This window comes from Bufo bufo, chromosome 7 (assembly GCF_905171765.1).
Source record: "Bufo bufo chromosome 7, aBufBuf1.1, whole genome shotgun sequence".
Lineage (NCBI taxonomy): Eukaryota > Metazoa > Chordata > Amphibia > Anura > Bufonidae > Bufo > Bufo bufo.
The window spans coordinates 94101210-94121612 of record NC_053395.1 but is presented as its reverse complement, the minus strand read 5'-3'; the positions used below and the strand labels follow the sequence as shown (position 1 = coordinate 94121612).

General features: G+C 43.2%; 1 protein-coding gene across 1 annotated transcript in view; it reads left to right on the top strand.

The window, feature by feature from the left end:
* Positions 1-20403, top strand: part of DNAH7 (dynein axonemal heavy chain 7) — a 574291-nt gene that overhangs the window by 34793 nt on the left and 519095 nt on the right. The window lies entirely within an intron of this gene.

Sequence of the window (20403 nt, the reverse complement as noted above, 5' to 3'; positions counted from 1 at the left end):
TGGTCATAATCCCTGATTACAAGCAGTATATAATGCACTGAATAAATGAATCAAGACAGCAAAGGAGACATCTCAAAGTAAACCTCTTGAATTTATACTCCATAAAGACACACCTTTGCCCCATGGAAACCTATCTAGTCCTATGTAGTATGTGTTTGAATGCCTACAATTTGTAGATGAGGCATACAGAGGTTTTTTCTTATGGATTTCCTATTGCTTCTAGGAAAAGGTATCTCTGTAATATGGAATCTGATGGATCCAATTTGTTGTTGATTTTCAAGGTGCACTCCACACAGAAAATCGACTACAGATCTGCCACATCTGTACCTTTCCACAGTTTTGTCCTCAGTTCACTGTGTGGGAACAAATTACCGTATTTCCAGCACTATTTTTGTCCCAAAAAAAATCAGGCCAAAAGTTCAGTGCATCTTATAATGTGAAGATTGCCTTCATTATTGCCACATTATGGTGGATCCTGATATGGGAATTTCGGGTGGTCACCCAGGGCCAGATGGGAGAGGGGTCCTGTCACGCTTTAGTGTGGGAGGGAAAGCCCACACCAAACATAGGAGGGAAAGGGAAAAGGAAATAAGGCCTGAAAACTAGGGAAGGAAGATGGACACCTAGTGAAAACCCTAATGAAAGTCCTGACTGACTACCAGTATGAACAGACCCCAGAGGTAGTTGAGTTCATGCACAGGAATACCTAAAGTCCTATCTAACCCTTTTAAATCAAATCTTTTTTTATTGATTTTCAATAAGATTTTATGCAAACAACCCAAAAAGGGGAAAACATATCCTCCCACCCTCCCCCCCTCCCCACACCCAGAGTCCCGGGTTCGCGGTTGTAAGAAAGTCTCTAGAAGAGGCATCGATGGTGGCTTCGTAGTACTCCAAGAACCATAGTCCCAGAAGATCTTCAGGATAAGCCATTGTCCGACTTCCCATTGGTTCTCCATTTTCCATATGCAAATCCAGCATCCACTCCAACTATCTCCCAACCTTACTCAAAGACCATCATGCAATACGTTCCCATCTCCATTCAAAGCAACAAGTCTACTACATTAAACCACAACATTATAATGTGATATCCAAAGGGACCATATTTTTTCTAATTTCTTATTACTCCCTCGTTTTTGGTATACGTAACTCTCTAGTCTTACTATCATATGAATCTTATCTACTAAGTTCTGGATAGCCGGAGGGACAGAGGCAATCCAGTGAAACGCAATCAGCTTCCTTGCCTGGTAAAGGATTCTTGTGATCGCTATTCTAAGCTCAGGGGTAACCGGTATCTCCTTGATATATCCCAGAATACAGATTGTAGGAGTTAGATCAATAGTTACATCAAACACATTACAGACTAAGTTCCCCACATCAGACCAATATCTTCGCAGCCTTGGGCAATTCCACATTAAGTGAATTAAATCAGCATTATGTGCGCCACATCTAGGGCAAGTATCGTCCGTCCTATACCCCATTTTGTGTAATAAGGCTGTGGAGTTCTGTACACTCTATGCAGTAAGGCTACATTTACACGTCCGTGTTGTGTTGCGGACCCGCAAATTGCGGGTCCGCAACACACCAGCCCGTCACCCCCATAGAAATGCCTATTCTTGTCCGCAAGCTGCGGACAAGAATAGGACATGCTCTATCTTTTTGCGGAGCTGCGGACCCAAAATCGGGGCCACGCTCCGCAATCACGGCTGCAGACAGCACACTGTGTGCTGTCCGCATCCATTCCGTCCCCATAGAGAATGAATGGGTCCGCACCCGTTCCGCAAAATTGCGGAACGGATGCGGACACATTTTGCGGACGTGTGAATGGACCCTAATAGCAATTGTGAGACTCTGTGGGCCTCACTTACTGCTACCACCGGGAAATCCTCCAATACCTCCTCCCACTGTTCCATTGTTAAGTCAGTGACATCATGTCATCCGCTACATCCACTAGTATATGCAGCCAATTTGGGTTAAATTTCCAACACCTGTCTCCCTGCTGCAAGCGCGGCTGCAAGGCAATGACTGTCAGTAACGGAGAATGATCAGACAACCTCCTAGGGAGGTAAACAATGTCTCGTACAAAACGGCCCATAGCCTCATTTCCTAGCACAAAGTCAATTCTAGACAATGAGCCATACGAACTAGAGTGACAAGAATACTGTTTCGCATCCGGGTTTCTCATTCTCCAGAAGTCAAAAAGCGCCGCCTCCTGTATTAAAGAGGCCCTTTCACCTGGAAAAACATTGTGAACTAAGTATGCTGACATGGAGTGCGGCGCCCGGGGATCTCACTGCACTTACTATTATCCCTGGGCGCCGCTCTGTTCTCCCGTTATGTCCTCCGGTATCTTCGCTCTGTAAGTTATAGTAGGCAGTGTCTGCCCTTGTCCTGTGGGCGTCTCCTTCTCCTAGGCTGCAGCGCTGGCCAATCGCAGCGCACAGCGCACAGCGCCCAGGGATAATAGTAAGTGCAGTGAGATCCCCGGGCGCTGCTCTCCATGTCAGCATACTTAGTTCACAATGTTTTTCCAGGTGAAAGGGCCTCTTTAAGCGCGTGAAGGGAGTAACACCCTCATTAATCACACTAGAGGTCTGGCTGAGCTTGTCTAGTTTTGGACAGGGAACAGTATTAAAGTCACCAAAAAGTAGAGTGGGAATCTGTGGCAAGTCCGCAATAAAGGAGATCACCTTCCTTATTAGCAGCGGAGGGTAGGGTGGGGGGATCTAGATCCCTATAAGAACGCATTCAACATTAAATAAAGTGCAGTGTAAATACACTGCTCAAAAAAATAAAGGGAACACAAAAATAACACATCCTAGATCTGAATTAATTAAATATTCTTCAGAAATACTTTGTTCTTTACATAGTTGAATGTGCTGACAACAAAATCACACAAAAATAAAAAAAAGGAAATCCAATTTTTTAACCCATGGAGGTCTGGATTTGGAGTCACACTCAAAATTAAAGTGGAAAAACACACTACAGGCTGATCCAACTTTGATGTAATGTCCTTAAAACAAGTCAAAATGAGGCTCAGTAGTGTGTGTGGCCTCCACGTGCCTGTATGACCTCCCTACAACGCCTGTGCATGCTCCTGATGAGGTGGCGGACGGTCTCCTGAGGGATCTCCTCCCAGACCTGGACTAAAGCATCTGCCAACTCCTGGACAGTCTGTGGTGCAACAGAGCGAGACATGATGTCCCAGATGTGCTCAATTGGATTCAGGTCTGGGGAATGGGCGGGCCAGTCCATAGCATCAATGCCTTCGTCTTGCAGGAACTGCTGACACACTCCAGCCACATGAGGTCTAGCATTGTCTTGCATTAGGAGGAACCCAGGGCCAACCGCACCAGCATATGGTCTCACAAGGGGTCTGAGGATCTCATCTCGGTACCTAATGTCAGTCAGGCTACCTCTGGCGAGCACATGGAGGGCTGTGCGGCCCTCCAAAGAAATGCCACCCCACACCATTACTGACCCAATGCCAAACCGGTGATGCTGGAGGATGTTGCAGGCAGCAGAACGTTCTCCACGGCGTCTCCAGACTCTGTCACGTCTGTCACATGTGCTCAGTGTGAACCTGCTTTCATCTGTGAAGAGCACAGGGCGCCAATGGCGAATTTGCCAATCTTGGTGTTCTCTGGCAAATGCCAAACGTCCTGCACGGTGTTGGGCTGTAAGCACAACCCCCACCTGTGGACGTCGGGCCCTCATATCACCCTCATGGAGTCTGTTTCTGACCATTTGAGCAGACACATGCACATTTGTGGCCTGCTGGAGGTCATTTTGCAGGGCTCTGGCAGTGCTCCTCCTGTTCCTCCTTGCACAAAGGCGGAGGTAGCGGTCCTGCTGCTGGGTTGTTGCCCTCCTACGGCCTCCTCCACGTCTCCTGATGTACTGGCCTGTCTCCTGGTAGCGCCTCCATGCTCTGGACACTACGCTGACAGACACAGCAAACCTTCTTGCCACAGCTCGCATTGATGTGCTATCCTGGATAAGCTGCACTACCTGAGCCACTTGTGTGGATTGTAGACTCCGTCTCATGCTACCACTAGAGTGAAAGCACCGCCAGCATTCAAAAGTGACCAAAACATCAGCCAGGAAGCATAGAAACTGAGAAGTGGTCTGTGGTTACCACCTGCAGAACCACTCCTTTATTGGGGGTGTCTTGCTAATTGCCTATAATTTCCACCTGTTGTCTATCTCATTTGCACAACAGCATGTGAAATTGATTGTCACTCAGTGTTGCTTCCTAAGTGGACAGTTTGATTTCACAGAAGTGTGATTGACTTGGAGTTACATTGTGTTGTTTAAGTGTTCCCTTTATTTTTTTGAGCAGTGTATATACACTCACCTAAAGAATTATTAGGAACACCATACTAATACGGTGTTGGACCCCCTTTTGCTTTCAGAACTGCCTTAATTCTACGTGGCATTGATTCAACAAGGTGCTGATAGCATTCTTTAGAAATGTTGGCCCATATTGATAGGATAGCATCTTGCAGTTGATGGAGATTTGAGGGATGCACATCCAGGGCACGAAGCTCCCGTTCCACCACATCCCAAAGATGCTCTATTGGGTTGAGATCTGATGACTGTGGGGGCCATTTTAGTACAGTGAACTCATTGTCATGTTCAAGAAACCAATTTGAAATGATTCGAGCTTTGTGACATGGTGCATTATCCTGCTGGAAGTAGCCATCAGATGATGGATACATGTTCTCATTCTGTTTACGCCAAATTCGGACTCTACCATTTGAATGTCTCAACAGAAATCGAGACTCCTCAGACCAGGCAACATTTTTCCAGTCTTCAACAGTCCAATTTTGGTGAGCTCGTGCAAATTGTAGCCTCTTTTTCCTATTTGTAGTGGAGATGAGTGGTACCCGGTGGGGTCTTCTGCTGTTGTAGCCCATCCGCCTCAAGGTTGTGCGTGTTGTGGCTTCACAAATGCTTTGCTGCATACCTCGGTTGTAACGAGTGGTTATTTCAGTCAACGTTGCTCTTCTATCAGCTTAAATCAGTCGGCCCATTCTCTTCTGACCTCTAGCATCCACAAGGCATTTTTGCCCACAGGACTGCCGCATACTGGTTGTTTTTCCCTTTTCACGCCATTCTTTGTAAACCCTAGAACTGGTTGTGCGTGAAAATCCCAGTAATTGAGCAGATTGTGAAATACTCAGACCGGCCCGTCTGGCACCAACAACCATGCCACGCTCAAAATTGTTTAAAACACCTTTTTTTCCCATTCTGACATTCAGTTTGGAGTTCAGGAGATTCTTGACCAGGAGAACCCCCCTAAATGCATTGAAGCAACTGCCATGTGATTGGTTGACTAGATAATTGCATTAATGAGAAATAGAACAGGTGTTCCTAATAATTCTTTAGGTGAGTGTATATCTCCCTTCCTCATCAATTCTTTTAGTGATGCAGGTAAATGGAATATTTTTATGAACCAAAATGCTCACTCCCCTGGCGTAGGACGAATACGTAGCATGGAAGCTGTGTCCAGCCCAGAAAGGAGTGAGCAAACAACATATTAAAGGCTGGTGCTGTCGTACATTGTCTAAAACTGCTTTTCTTTTGTCGGCGTCCTTGATCCTTTTCACATTCCAGCTCAGAAGATTTACGGAACTAGCCATAGTCATCAAACATCAGCAAGTGACTAATTAGAGCGTACTTCTTAAGAACCCGAGTTTCCCCAACCGCGACCCTTGGAAACCCCCCCCCCCCCCCCCCCCACCCCATGTAAATCATTAGAACCAAAGGACGGACATCGGCTGTGCCAACAGGTCCCCGCAACAACTCCCATGACAGGACCGCGGGATCAATAACCAAAACCCATCAGCACTACCGGGCCCAGCCCCGTAGTTGGCTACCCTGTGAGGGGAGTGGTAGTAAGATACAAAAATGAACTCTAAACCATGTAACACGGAACAATAAAAATAGAATCTGCAATCATTGGGGCCTGTAAAGTCCACGGACTCACCGTGATCACCCCCTCGGACTATGCAATTTCAATATAATCTCAAACCTATCTATATTATGTAACTTCTATGGATCCCTGTTATCTTTTGTTAGAAAGGGAAAAACAGTGCAACTAAAAATGGAAACTCTAGTACATAGCAGCACAAACATTCAGGCGCACATTCTCATGCATGCATTCAGTGCAGTATACTCAAGTATTCAACGGTAATCAGAAGAGGAGATAATTCAGTCCCCGTCTGCCTGTGGTTCCGCCGTGCGGAGTTGTCGCTCATGACGATCCAGCTATTGCACCGCTTCTCTTGGGTCTTCAAAAAATGTGGTAGTCCCAAAGGCAACTACTCTCAATTTTGCCGGATAAAGCTTAGAATAGGACACGTTGAGACCTTGCAGGCGACGCTTTATATCCAGGAATTTCGCCCTTCTTTTCTGGGCATCCAGAGAATATTCGGGAAAGAGTGACACCTTTTGGCCCTTGATAGATATTGCAGGGATTTCACGAGCTTTTCTGAGGATAATGTCCCGATCTTTATAGTGAAGTATTTTCATGAGCACTGGTCTGGGTGGGGCTCCCGGTGGTAATGGTCGGGTCGGGACCCGATGCGCTCTTTCTACTGCAAAAAGCAGAGTAAGGGATTCAGGCCCCAATTGCTTTTTAATCCAATTTTCAAAGAAGTCAGTAGGGTTCGGCCCTCCCACTTTTTACGGTACTCCCACTATACGCACATTATTTCTGCGTAGACGGTTTTCCAAATCGTCCTGTTTGGCCGCAATAACATCTAGCTTGCGGGCATGCTCACTTGTTTCCCTTCTTAGAGGTGGTATGGCGTCCTCCAGATTTCCCATGGGGCCTTCTAAAGCAGTGGTACGCTCCGCCAACCGTTTTAAATCATGGCGCACTATAGACACGTCCTCTTTAATAGTGCCTACTTGCATTGTAAGAGCAGTTAAGCACTTACTGCACTTAGTGATGGCTCGCAGGACGTCTTTAAGAGTGGGTTCTTCTGACTCCATATCTGCATCCATCTCAGCTCTGTCTTTATAAGTTAGCAGGGAGTCACTTATGCCAGAGACATGCCTAGGAGCAGCGCCTGCAGCGGTATCTTCTTCCTCCGAATCAGTGGGAGGGTTGTGTCTGTTGCCACTGCTATTCTTTGCTGCGGTTGAGGCTGTATTATGGGCATACGAGCCCAGCTTAGCTGCTGCTTCCCGCTGAACCTCTCCAGCGCGCTCTCGGCCCCTCAGCGTGTCGGGTCCGGCGCCATCTTGGATGTCTCTATCGGCGCTTTTAGCTCCTCTCCGGCCGGTCATTTTATCCCCCGCTGCTGTGATACAGGTACCGGAGGACTCCGGGCACCGTCAGGTAAGTTGTAGGGATCCGATTATGGCATACGATGCGGTTATCAGGATAATATGCCGAGGGTGTGCGGGAGCTCACCGGACCTGCGGCCGCTCACATGCTCGGCTAGCCACCGTCCTATCTAACCCTAAAGTACCCTGGTACTAATGACATGAAAGAGACATCCTGTTTCTTCAAAAGGAAGGATGAATGGGAGTCTCCCTAAGGCCTAATACAAAGGGAAAGGTAACACTTAACTTCCAAGAAGCTATGGCAGCACCAGGAACTCAGCCGAGATCCAAACACCAGCTATCCACAGGTCCAACTGAAGCTATAAACCGCACAGCATTGTGGGAGAAACAATTATAAATAGGGAAAGTTAAATGACCACAATAGCAACACCTGGAGGTTAAGGGTGTGGCCAGTACCAGAAACAACACAGACGCCTATTGATCCACAAGGTAAACATGTCAAATCAAACCACTTGTTGCCAGTCTCAAAGATCTCCTGCCACTACTGTCGCGGGGACGTCCGTATGTCTCGGTACGTCTAACCTTTCCATAGCCGCCCAAGCCACCACCACATACAAACTGAACATGCATTTGATATGCATGGAGTGGAGCTCCTGGCCCCGCCACCCACTACACTCTGCTGCAATACAGTGGGCTGCAACGCTACTCTACAATCTGGTAATAGGAGAATGGGGAGAGTGAAGCTGAAGAAGAGAGGTCACTTCACCTGACAGCCTCTTCTCCTCCGCACCAAGCAAGTATGCCTTGGCCCTGCTGTTGCCTAGCTGCAGCCTGCACTGTTTGTGTTCTGATATCCGGCCTGTCCCTGTCGCTCCTTTCAGATTACGGAACTTCTCAGACGGGCAGTTACTGCAGATCCTCTGAGGCAATGGCAGTCTGGCAGAGGCATTCACACAGTGCTGGAATTGTGCAGTTGCAGAAGGCACAGCTACTTCCCCTGACTAAGTCCACTTCCTGACCCTGTTATAAATGCTCTGAAGGCTGCACAACAGCAGCACATTCTAGCAGTAGTACTTCATAGGGGGAAGTAGCTGATATATGACAAGGGAGCTGAATTGAGGGTCTTTCTCCTGTGACATGAGGGCACACTCCCCAACATTCCTGTTCACATCCCAGTTTCCTGTCTAGGGTCCTTTGCCCAGGCTGCTTTGGCAAAGGACACAGTTTATGCCCCATGCACACAACTGTCTGTAACTGTTTTGTGGTCCACAAATCCACGGATCCGCAAAACACGCACACAATTTGGCTCAATAACGTCTTTTCTTTTCCTCCATCTAAAACATAATTGTGTATTATGTTCCGGTGCATCTTATAGTGCAGGAAATACGGTATATGGCCACAACACATGCAACAAAAGTTTCTAAAAGAAATAAAAAGCATAGAGAAAGAAGTAAGTTTGGTGTGGGAACCTAAGTCATAAGATAACGAACCTGACACCTGAAATCTTTGTTATTTAAATTTGGTGGAACATACTGTGCTGTGAAAAGGTTTTAACAATTCATATCAGATATTCAAAATTAACTTACAGTAAGACAAAGACTGCAGGATAAAGCACAATATACAGGGTGCGCCATTTATATGAATACACCTTAATAAAATGGGAATAGTTGGTGATATTAACTTCCTGTTTGTGGCACATTAGTATATGTGAGGGGGGAAACTTTTCAAGATGGGTGGTGACCATGACGGCCATTTTGAAGTCGGCCATTTTGAATCCAACTTTTGTTTTTTCAATAGGAAGTGGGTCATGTGACACATCAAACATATTGGGAATTTCACAAGAAAAACAATGGTGTGCTTGGTTTTAACGTAACTTTATCCTTTCATGAGTTATTTACAAGTTTCTGACCACTTATAAAATGTGTTCAATGTGCTGCCCATTGTGTTGGATTGTCAATGCAACCCTCTTCTCCCACTCTTCACACACTGATAGCAACACTGCAGGAGAAATGCTAGCACAGGCTTCCAGTATCCGTAGTTTCAGGTGCTGCACATCTCGTATCTTCAGCATAGACAATTGCCTTCAGATGACCCCAAAGATAAAAGTCTAAGGGGGTCAGATCGGGAGACCTTGGGGGCCATTCAACTGGCCCACGACGACCAATCCACTTTCCAGGAAACTGTTCATCTAGGAATGCTCGGACATGACACCCATAATGTGGTGGTGCACCATCTTGCTGGAAAAACTCAGGGAACGTGCCAGCTTCAGTGCATAAAGAGGGAAACACATCATCATGTAGCAATTTCGCATATCCAGTGGCCTTGAGGTTTCCATTGATGAAGAATGGCCCCACTATCTTTGTACCCCATATACCACACCATACCATCAATTTTTTTGTTCCAACAGTCTTGGAGGGATCTATCCAATGTGGGTTAGTGTCAGACCAATAGCGGTGGTTTTGTTTGTTAACTTCACCATTCACATAAAAGTTTGCCTCATCACTGAACATAATCTTCTGCGTAAACTGAGGGTCCTGTTCCAATTTTTGTTTTGCCCATTCTGCAAATTCAGTGCGCCGATCTGGGTCATCCTCGTTGAGATGCTGCAGTAGCTGGAGTTTCTAAGGGTGCCATTTGTGAGTAGCTAATATCCGCCGAAGGGATGTTCAACTAATGCCACTCTCCAGTGACATGCGGCGAGTGCTACGATGTGGGCTCTTGCTGAATGAAGCTAGGACAGCCACTGATGTTTCTTCATTAGAGACAGATTTCATGCGTCCACATTTTGGCAAATCCAACACTGAACCAGTTTCACGAAACTTAGCAAGCAGTTTGCTAACTGTAGCATGGGAGATGGGTGGTCTCGTAGGGTGTCTTGCATTAAAATATGCTGCAATGACCCGGTTACTGCGTTCACCAGACATCAACACAATTTCTATCCGCTCCTCACGTGTTAACCTCGGTGACATGTCAATGGCTGTAAACAAAGAGAAACTTGTAAATAACTCATGAAAGAATAAAGTTACATTAAAACCAAGCACACCATTGTTTTTCGTGTGAAATTCCCAATAAGTTTGATGTCACATGACCCACTTCCTATTGAAAAAACAAAAGTTGGATTCAAAATGGCCAACTTTAAAATGGCCGCCATGGTCACCACCCATCTTGAAAAGTTTCCCCCCTCACATATACTAATGTGCCACAAACAGGAAGTTAATATCACCAACCATTCCCATTTTATTAAGGTGTATCCATATAAATGGCCCACCCTGTACATCAGGAGATAAAGTAATGCCAGTCAGCTATACAAGCAGTGGGCTAGTTTCTCCCCCAGTGCAGATTGCAGTACATCAACCAATAGGGTGCACACTCTAGGTAAATCTGCATAACTTTTTGTTAAGTTGTGGTCTTGTGGCAAAATAAAATAAACCAAGTTCTTCCCCAACAATTTGTACTCAGTACACCATAATAAGAAAGTGAAAACAGATTTTTAGAAATTATTGCTAATTTCTAATTTAAAAAAGAAAAACAAAAATTTGCATAGGCGTAAGTATTCAGACCTTTTGCGATAGCACTTGGAATTTAGTTCTGGTGGCCTCCCATTTCTCTTGATCATCTTTGAAATGTTTCTACACCTTGATTGGAGTCCACCTGTAGTAAATTCTGTTGATTGGACATGATTTGGAAAGGCATACCTCTGCAAATGAGAGTAAAAACCAAGCCATGAGGGAAAAAACTGCCTGTGGAGATCAGAGACAGGATTGCATGGAGGCACAGATCTGGAGAAGCATACAAAAAGTTTTCTGCTGCACTGTAAGTTCCCAAGAGCACAGTGGCCTCCATAATTCTTAAATGGAAGAAGTTATTATTTATTTGACAACACCATTAATTCCATGGTGCTGTACACCAAGAGGTGGTTACACATACATAATATAAAAATACAAATACAATAAGAAGCCATTAACAGACTTGTACAGAGGGGGAGACAACCCTGTCCGTAAGAGCTTACAGTCGTGGCCAAAAGTTTTGAGAATGACAAAAATATTAGTTTTCACAAGTTTGCTGCTAAACTGCTTTTAGATCTTTGTTTCAGTTGTTTCTGTGATGTAGTGAAATATAATTACACGCACTTCATACGTTTCAAAGGCTTTTATCGACAATTACATGACATTTATGCAGAGAGTCAGTATTTGCAGCGTTGGCCCTTCTTTATCAGGACCTCTGCAATTCGACTGGGCATGCTCTCAATCAACTTCTGGGCCAATTCCTGACTGATAGCAACCCATTCTTTCATAATCACTTCTTGGAGTTTGTCAGAATTAGTGGGTTTTTGTTTGTCCACCCACCTCTTGAGGATTGACCACAAGTTCTCAATGGGATTAAGATCTGGGAAGTTTCCAGGCCATGGACCCAAAATGTCAAAGTTTTGGTCCCCGAGCCACTTAGTTATCACTTTTGCCTTATGGCACGGTGCTCCATCGTGCTGGAAAATGCATTGTTCTTCACCAAACTGTTGTTGGATTGTTGGAAGAAGTTGCTGTTGGAGGGTGTTTTGGTACCATTCTTTATTCATGGCTGTGTTTTTGGGCAAAATTGTGAGTGAGCCCACTCCCTTGGATGAGAAACAACCCCACACATGAATGGTCTCAGGATGCTTTACTGTTGGCATGACACAGGACTGATGGTAGCGCTCACCTTTTCTTCTCCGGACAAGCCTTTTTCCAGATGCCCCAAACAATCGGAAAGAGGCTTCATCGGAGAATACGACTTTGCCCCAGTCCTCAGCAGTCCATTCACCATACTTTCTGCAGAAGATCAATCTGTCCCTGATGTTTTTTTTGGAGAGAAGTGGCTTCTTTGCTGCCCTTCTTGACACCAGGCCATCTTCCAAAAGTCTTCGCCTCACTGTGCGTGCAGATGCGCTCACACCTGCCTGCTGCCATTCCTGAGCAAGCTCTGCACTGGTGGCACTCCGATCCCGCAGCTGAATCCTCTTTAGGAGACGATCCTGGCGCTTGCTGGACTTTCTTGGACGCCCTGAAGCCTTCTGAACAAGAATTGAACCTCTTTCCTTGAAGTTCTTGATGATCCTATTGTCACGGAACCATGAACCAGACGTACAACAAGAGATAAGTGAAAATAAGAAGGCTTTATTGAAAATCAAGCTATAAAGCAAAAGTCCAAACGGATGGTGAAACCGAAGCAGAGTCCTTGCGTAGCCAGAGGTCAGGAAACCAGAAGGGTAGTCAGACGAAGCCAGGATCAGGAACCAGCAGGGTAGTCAGACGAAGCCAGGATCAGGAACCAGCAGGGTAGTCAGACGAAGCCAGGATCAGGAACCAGCAGGGAAGTCAGACGAAGCCAGGATTAGGAACCAGAAGCAGCAGCAGTCTTAGAAGCATGTGAACACAGGAGGACCAAGCAAGGAACTGACGCCACAGACCTCCTATATATATGAGCTAGGCATCCAGCTCCTCCCAGTGGGAAGGAGGAGCCGCAGGGTGGAAGGCTACAAGAAACCCAGAAACCAAGATGGCCGCCAGCACATGTCAAACGAAAGAGAACAGCAAGAAGGTAAGACCATGACACCTATAAATTGTTGATTGAGGTGCAATATTAGTAGCCATAATATCCTTGCCTGTGAAGCCATTTTTATGCAACACAATGATGGTTGCACGCGTTTCTTTGCAGGTCACCATGGTTAACAGTGGAAGAACAATGATTTCAAGCATCACCCTCCTTTTAACATGTCAAGTCTGCCATTTTAACCCAATCAGCCTGACATAATGATCTCCAGCCTTGTGCTCGTCAACATTCTCACCTGAGTTAACAAGACGATTACTGAAATGATCTCAGCAGGTCCTTTAATGACAGCAATGAAATGCAGTGGAAAGTTTTTTTTGGGATTAAGTTAACCACTTCCCATCTGGGCCCTTTGCCCCCTTCCTGACCAGGCCAAATTTTGCAAAACTGACATATCTCACTTTATGTGGTAATAACTTTGGAACGCCTTTATTTATCCAAGTCATTCAGAGATTGTTTTCTCGTGACACATTGTACTTCATGATAGTCATAAATTTGAGTCAAAATATTTCACCTTTATTTATGAAAAAATCCCAAATTTACCCAAAAATTTGAAAAATTCGCAATTTTCTAAATTTCAATTTCTCTGCTTTTAAAACAGAAAGTGATACCTCATAAAATATTTATTATTTAACATTCCCCATATGTCTACTTTATGTTGGCATCATTTTGGAAATGTCATTTTATTTTTTTAGGACGTTAGAAGGCTTAGAAGTTTAGAAGGAATTCTTCAAATTTTTATGAAAATTGCCAAAATCCACTTTATAAGGACCAGTTCAGGTCTGAAGTCACTTTGTGGGGCCTACATAGTGGATACCCCCATAAATGACCCCATTGTAGAAACTACACCCCTCAAGGTATTCAAAACCGATTTTACAAACTTTGTTAACCCTTTAGGCGTTCCACAAGAATTAAAGGAAAATGGAGATCAAATTTTAAAATTTCACTTTTTTGGCAGATTTTCCATTTTAATCAATTTTTTTCTTTAACACATCGATGGTTAACAGCCAAACAAAACTCAATATTTATTACCCAGATTCTGCGGTTTACAGAAACACCCCACATGTGGTCATAAACTGCTGTATGGGCACACGGCAGGGCGCAGAAGAAAAGGAACTCCACATGGTTTTTAGATGCCATGTCCCATTTGAAGCCCCCTAATGCACCCTTACAGTAGAAACTCCCAAGAAGTGACCCCATTTTGGAAACTAGGGGATAAGGTGCCAGTTTTATTAGTACTATTTTTGGGTACATATGATTTTTTGATCATTCATTATAACACTTTATGGGGCAAGGTGACCAAAAAATTGGTTGTTTTAGCACAGTTTCTATTTATTTATTTTTACAGCGTTCACCTGAGGGGTTCAGTCAAGTGACATTTTTATAGAGCAGATTGTTACGGACGTGGCGATACCTAATATGTATACTTTTTCTCATTTATTAAAGTTTTACACAATAATAGCATTTTTGAAACCAAAAAATTATGTTTTAATGTGTCCATGTTCTGAGAGCTATAGTTTTTTTATTTTTTGAGAGATTTTCTTATGTAGGGGCTCATTTTTTGCGGGATGAGGTGACGGTTTTATTGGTACTATTTTGTGGGACATACGCATTTTTGATCACTTGGTGTTGCACCTTTTGTGATGCAAGGTGACAAAAATTGCTTGTTTTGACACAGTTTTTATTTTTTTATTTTTACGGTGTTCACCCGAGGGGTTAGGTCATCTGATATTTTTATAGAGCTGGTTTTTACGGACGCGGCAATACCTAATATGTATACTTTTTTTTATTTGTTTCACTTTAACACAATAATAGCATTTTTGAAACCAAAAAAATGATGTTTTAGTGTCTCCATGTTCTAAGAGCTATAGTTTTTTTATTTTTTAAGAGATTTTCTTATGTAGGGGCTCATTTTTTGCGGGATGAGGTGACGGTTTTATTGGTACTATTTTGTGGGACATACGCGTTTTTGATCACTTGGTGTTGCACCTTTTGTGATGCAAGGTGACAAAAATTGCTTGTTTTGACAGTTTTTTTTTTTTACGGTGTTCACCCGAGGGGTTAGGTCATGTGATACTTTTATAGAGCTGTTTTTTACGGACGCGGCGATACCTAATATGTCTATTTTATTTTAATTTTTCTATTTTTAATTATTTTTTTTTATTTCTTACTTGGGAACTTTTTTTTTTTACATGTGAAACTTTATTTTATTTTATTTTTTCAACCCTTTATTTTTTTTATTTTTTTTATTTTTTTTTTACACTTTTCGTCCCCCATAAGGTCATACAAGACCTCTGGGGGACATTTACTTCACTTTTTCTTTTTTTTTTCACATTTGATTTCTCCTGTAACTGGGGCTGACATAGTAGCCCCAGTTACAGAACAAATGCACCCCTATAGAGGCTGTACAGCAGCAATCCTGCGCTGTACAGCCTCACAGCAGGGCTGATCGGGGTCTCTCAGAGACCTCACACAGCCCCTGCACTCTCCGGTCACGGCGGTCACATGACCGCCGGGCCGGAACAGGAAGCGCATAGCGCTTCCTTCTCTGCAGACACAGCGCTCGGTGAGCGCTGTGTCTGCAGCGATCGTGGAGGCAGGGACACCTGGGCACTGTCCCTGCCTCCTCTCTGGGTTGCCCTGCTGTCACTGACAGCGGGCAACCCGATCAGCAGCTGCACGATTAGCGTGCAGCTGCTATTTCTGACAGGACGTTTTAAAACGTGCTGTCAGAAATAGACGTCCACCCATAGGACGTTTATATCCTATGGGCGGACGTGAGGCGGTTAATTTTCATGGCAAAGAAGGACTATGCAATTCATCTGATCACTCTTCATAACATTCTGGAGTATATGCAAATTGCTATTATAAAAACTTAAGCAGCAACTTTTCCAATTTCCAATATTTATGTAATTCTCAAAACTTTTGGCCACGACTGTACAATCTACAAGGGAGCAACCTGGACTATTCCTAGAGCTGGCTGCCCCACCAAACTAAGTAATTGGGGGAGAAGGGCCTTGGTAAGGGAGGTGACCAAGAACACAATGCTGTATAGTGTATTGATAATTCTATTGAGATCACACTTTTAATATAAAAAAATAATAAAAACACAATGCTAATTAAAATGGAAATTATACAATTGTTAAAATCCCATATAACTACTTATAAATATAATTATATATTCAAATAACCACACGTATTATTGTTGGTGAAGAAATATGTGCATTAATTGCTGGATTGTTGTATTAATAATGGTTCTTTCACTTGGTTATTGTATCGGTATAGTTCTCCTACTTTCAATATCAAGAATCACAGTATAATTGAGGGTTATATGTCCTTTAGTGGCAATGTATTATAACCTGAATAACTTACATAGCCTGACCTTTAAAATGAAAGTTTGTTGGATAGTTAAGTTGCTCATTGATGTTATGCAAATGATGTACTGTGTGGCCAGTAAATCGTTGGAGCACTTTAGTTTGTGGTGTGCACCTATATTGTCACTTGTAAGGTTTGCATTTGTAAAGTGATAAAAACACCCGATATTGATGAAAATCTGTACTTTACCGCCTTTGGAGACTGCGCTGGAGTATGTGCATTCGTCTGCTGTCTGTGCCGGTCAGATTCAGAGAGCATCCCCCATGGCGTCCCACGTGATCAGGAAGCGAGCTCCTTGTAAGGCATATTGCACACGACCGTATGGCTTTTTCAGTGTTTTGCCGTCCGTTTTTCACGGATCCGTTGTTCTGTTTTTTGTTTCTGTTCCGTTTTTCCGTTCCGTTTTTCCGTATGGCATATACAGTATACAGTAATTACATAGATAAAATTGGGCAGGGCATAACATTTTTAATAGCTGGTTCCGCAAAGAACGGAAACGGAAGACATACGGATGCATTTCCGTATGTGTTCTGTTTTTTTTTGCGGACCCATTGACTTGAATGGAGCCACGGAACGTGATTTGCGGGCAATAATAGGACATGTTCTATCCTTAAACGGAACGGAAATACGGAAAAGGAATGCATACGGAGTACATTCCGTTTTTTATTGCGGAACCATTGAAATGAATGGTTCCGTATATGGAACGCAAAAAACGTCCAGTAAACGGGAAAAAAAAAGGTCGTGTGCAGGAGGCCTAAGTATGCTGGGTCCTAGAGCAGGTTATGTTTCTCCAGTGTTAGATGTAGACGGTGCTCAGGCGGTACAATTCAATCTCTTGTGTTTGTTGCTGTGGCTAGTAGGAGTATTTTGTATGGATCACCAGACGAGTTTCGGAGATCTGAGTCTCATTCTTCAGTGGTAAATCATACTTACAAAAACCTTGGTTTTATAAAAGCATTGATTAAAATCCAGGTGGAGTCTAGTTTGTACTAAAACATGGTAGGGATCCAGATATATACAGGAATTGTGCATATAAGTTGTACATATAAATTCCAGCATATATCAATCTTCTTTTGTTGAATATAAACATACTAACTTGGCATGGTTTCCATATATCGTGATATTAGAAAAAAATGCATTGCATTTTGTTTGCGTTGATGTTGCGTGTTCATCTTTTCTTTGCATGAATGCTTATCCTTTAACCACCTCAGCTCCCCTAGCTTAAACCCCCTTAATGACCAGACCACTTTTTACAATTCTGAACTACACTACTTTCACGGTTTATTGCTCGGTCATACAACTTACCACCCAAATTAATTTTACCTCCTTTTCTTCTCACTAATAGAGCTTTCATTTGGTGGTATTGCATTGCTGCTGACATTTTAACTTTTTTTGATATTAATAAAAATTGACCGAAATTTTTGCAAAAAAATGAAATTTTTCACTTTCTGTTGTAAATTTTTTCAAATAAAACTACATTTCTATATAAATTTTTCTCTAAATTTATTGTTCTACATGTCTTTGATAAAAAAAAATGCAATAAGTGTATATTTATTTTTTTGGGGTAAAAGTTATAGCGTTTACAAACTATGGTGCAAAAAAAAGTATTTACGCACTTTGACTTTCTGAGCACCTGTCATGTTTCCTGAGGTTCTACAATGCCCAGACAGTAGAAACACCCCACAAATGACCCCATTTCGGAAAGTAGACACCATAAGGTATTCGCTGATGGGCATAATCCTAAAGATACTCATTGGAATTTGGGCCCCTTTGTGCACCTAGGCTGCAAAAAAGTGTCACACATGTGGTATCGCCTACAGGGCAATGTGTTTTGGGGTGTATTTTTAAATATACCCATGCTGGGTGAGATAAATATCTCTGTAAAAGACAACTTTTCCCATTTTTTTATACAAAGTTGTCATTTTACAGAGATATTTCTCACACACAGTATGGGTATATGTAAAAATACACCTCAAAATACATTGCCCTACTTCTCCTGAGTATAGCGATACCACATGTGTGACACTTTTTTGCAGCCTAGGTGCACAAAGGGGCCCAAATTCCAATGAGTATCTTTAGGATTTCACAGGGCATTTTTTACGCATTTGGATTCCAAAATACTTCTCACGCTTTAGGGCCCCTAAAATGCCAGGGCAGTATAAATACCCCACAAGTGACCCCATTTTGGAAAGACGACACCCCAAGGTATTCCGTGAGGGGCATGGCGAGTTCCTAGAATATATTTTTTTTGGGCACAAGTTAGCGGAAAATGATTTATTTTATTTATTTTTTCTTGCAAAGTCTCATATTCCACTAACTTGTGACAAAAAATAAAATTTTACATTAACTCGCCATGCCCCTCACGAAATACCTTGGGGTGTCTTCTTTCCAAAATGGGGTCACTTGTGGGGTATTTATACTGCCCTGGCATTTTAGGGGACCTAAAGTGTGAGAAGTAGTTTGGAATCCAAATGTGTAAAAAATGCCCTGTGAAATCCTAAAGATACTCATTGGAATTTGGGCCCCTTTGTGCACCTAGGCTACAAAAAAGTGTCACACATGTGGTATCGCCGTACTCAGGAGAAGTAGGGCAATGTGTTTTGGGGTGTATTTTTACATATACCCATGCTGGGTGAGATAAATATCTCTGTAAAAGACAACTTTTCCCATTTTTTTTATACAAAGTTGTCATTTTACAGAGATATTTCTCTCACCCAGCATGGGTATATGTAAAAAGACACCCCAAAACACATTGCCCTACTTCTCCTGAGTACGGCGATACCACATGTGTGACACTTTTTTGCAGCCTAGGTGCGCAAAGGGGCCCAAATTCCAATGAGTACTTTTAGGATTTCACAGGGCATTTTTTACGCATTTGGATTCCAAACTACTTCTCACGCTTTAGGGCCCCTAAAATGCCAGGGCAGTATAAATACCCCACAAGTGACCCCATTTTGGAAAGAAGACACCCCAAGGTATTCCGTGAGGGGCATGGCGAGTTCATAGAAGATTTTTTTTTTTGTCACAAGTTAGCGGAAATTGATTTTGTTTTGTTTTTTCTCACAGTCTCCCTTTCCGCTAACTTGGGACAAAAAGTTCAATCTTTCATGGACTCAATATGCCCCTCAGCGAATACCTTGGGGTGTCTTCTTTCCAAAATGGGGTCATTTATGGGGTGTTTGTACTGCCCTGGCATTTGAGGGTCTCCACTATCATTACATGTATGGCCAGCATTAGGAGTTTCTGCTATTCTCCTTATATTGAGCATACGGGTAATGAGATATTTTTTTTCCGTTCAGCCTCTGGGCTGAAAGAAAAAATGAACGCCACAGATTTCTTCATTCGCATCGATCAATGTGGATGAAAAAATCTCTGCCAAAAAATGTGCAAAAAAAAAAAAGGAGGGGAAAGGCATCTGCCAGGACATAGGAGCTCCGCCCAACATCCAAACCCACTCAGCTCGTATGCCCTGGCAAACCCGATTTCTCCATTCACATCAATCGATGTGGATGAATAAATCATTGCCAGAATTTATTTATTTTTTATAAAAAATATTTGCCAAAGCATATGAACACCTCCCCTCGGCTCATAAGCCTCGGCAAACGTATCTTTTTTACTGCAGAGGAGAAATCTCGTCTTGCAGCGCCGCATACACCGACTTTGTATAATCTGACAGCAGCGCAATGCTTCTGTCAGAATGCACATCAGTGCTGCAGCTGGTTGATCGCTTGGTCCACCTAGAAGGTAAAAAAAAAAAACAACCAGGCCGCCACGCAATAAATTTATTAACATTAACTTTATATAACATTTGAACAGAACATTAACTTTTATAAACTTTATTGAACTTTTGGCACATTAACTTTTTTGCTTACTTGTGATTTTTTTTATTTATTTTTTTACCTTTATAGGACAAACCTCTCCTTCCCCATGGGACAATGTGCAAAGCGAAAATCGCCCAGAGATGTGGCGAAGTACATTATGCACTTTGTCCCAGGTAAAAGGAGAGGTTTGCAGCAGCTCTGTGTGAAAGGGCCCTAAGACCCCTGTGTGCCTGTCCTGTGTCACGCAATTCTATACTAAGTGTACCTGTGTGTGGTACTTCCGGAAACACTCCCCTAAGCATAGGGCAGGCTGGTCAGGGCAGTC